This window comes from Psammomys obesus, unplaced genomic scaffold, assembly GCF_907164565.1.
Source record: "Psammomys obesus unplaced genomic scaffold, mPsaObe1.curated_primary_1811, whole genome shotgun sequence".
NCBI classification, from domain to species: domain Eukaryota; kingdom Metazoa; phylum Chordata; class Mammalia; order Rodentia; family Muridae; genus Psammomys; species Psammomys obesus.
Genome location: NW_026595629.1, coordinates 33,105 through 34,838, shown reverse-complemented (window position 1 = coordinate 34,838; position 1,734 = coordinate 33,105). Strand labels below are relative to the sequence as shown.

General features: G+C 55.7%; 1 protein-coding gene across 1 annotated transcript in view; it reads left to right on the top strand.

Moving 5' to 3' along the window:
* The first annotated feature begins 248 nt into the window (after nt 1-248).
* Ier3 (immediate early response 3) overlaps nt 249-1,734 on the top strand; it is a 6,449-nt gene continuing 4,963 nt past the window's right edge. Inside the window, exon 1 of the mRNA XM_055619328.1 lies at nt 249-944. The gene's annotated coding sequence lies outside the window, so the exon portion shown is untranslated. The remainder of the gene's footprint in view (nt 945-1,734) is intronic.

Genomic DNA, 1,734 nt, shown 5'->3' with positions numbered 1-1,734 from the left:
CGGGAGTAAGGATGGGGGTCACGATCCTTCCTCCTCTGTTCTTTTTGTTTTATTTTACTGTTTTGCTTTTGGAGTCAGGGATCTCTCCACGCAGTCTCAGCTGTGCAGAACTTAGCTCTGTCAACCGGGCTGGTTCCGGCTCCCAGCGCCCGCCTTCCTCTGTGACCCCAGTGCTGGCATTAAAGGCGTGTGTCACCACAGTCTGTTTGTTTTCTACGGCTTAGTTTATTTTCAGTTGTGTGTCTGTATTGTGGGGATGGGGGGCCTGGGTGCACACACGTGTAGGTGCCCTCGAACGCCGGAAGAGGCCACTGAGTCCCTGGCACTGGCACGCTTGTGAGGTACCCTGTATGTGGGTGCTGGAGTCCTCTGGGGGCCGAGCAAGTGCTCGAGGAGCCAGCCCCTTGGTCATTGGTAAGTTGGTGTGCATTCGTTGTATTCATGGAGGGGTTTGCTTCACTAATGGCGTGGTCTGCGTCGCTGCCTCGCTAAGGTTCGCTCTCCTCCCACCGACGGTCATTCTCTCACGGCCTTTGTATGTTGGTGAGCCAGACTGCATATGGGAGGGAAGCATGCGGTGAGTCCTGAAACTTAGTCTTTGCATAGCCCAAAGGCCGGTCTGCCCGCGTCAGGGGAGGAAGCAGGGTTCAAAGAGCACCTGGCCTAGCACCCCCGGCTGACAGATGAGACTATTCAACCCTCCGAGCACCGGCCCATCATGCTCCCGTTACCGCTTCTGCTTTCCAACTCGGGCCTGTCTCGCTGCACCGTAGCCACAGGCCCTGCACCTAGGAGCCTCTGGTTGTCATTCTCAGCCCCAAACCTCTGGCTGAGTCCCTGAGCCGGACTCCCTTTCTCAGAATCACACCCTTTCCGACAGCCACCTCTACCCTGTGCTGTCTGCTGCCAGCATGCACCAGGCCCTTGGCTTCCCTTAGGCTATGGTAAGCAATTTGGTGGTGTTCCGGGTGGAGCGGCGGTCCTGCCTAGTCCTAGTCGAAGGGCTTGGTGAAGGAAGAGTCAGGGGCTTCCTCATCTGCATGGTTAGTGTGTCTGTGGTGTGTGTGTGTGTGTGTGTGTGTGTGTGTGTGTGTGTGTGTGGTGCGCCCTCTTGCACATACCCAGGGATAGGGCGTGCAGATAAGCCCAAGCCACAGCTGAGAATTTTCCAGCTTCTGTTGAAGAAGGGAAGGGAGGTTCTGAAGGAACAAAGCCAGACACCTCGGGCTGAAGTCTATCTTCAGAAGAGTAGGGGCTGAACCCATAGCCAACTCTTCCCAAGGGCCCTCAATAGAGCTACGGCAGCTCAGCATCCTCTGTTGCCCCAATCCCAGGGCCCAGCACTGTCTTCAGGCCTCGGCCGCATGCAACATGCAGGCAAAACACTCATGGGCACAAAACAAGTTGATGTTGTTGTTTAAAGCTAAAACTTTGTTTTAAACCCCAGCTAGGCCCCTGGCCGCCTCCTGAGGAGGCCACGCAGGGGTAGAGGTCCAGTGGAGCAAGCCTGCACACTCCTGAGAGTCCGGTGAGACCCAGCCTCGGGTGTAGTTTAGGCACATGGGAAGCATTCAAGAGCACTGAGAAATTATTTAGAAGGTAAACAAATACATAGAATGATGGTTTTCCAGTGTCTACGAAGTCAGCAAACAAGAGGCTGAGAAAGAGGGAGGCAAGACACCAGGTCAAGGGGGGGAATCAAAAGGGGGGTCGAGCGGCCTGGGCTGGCCTGCG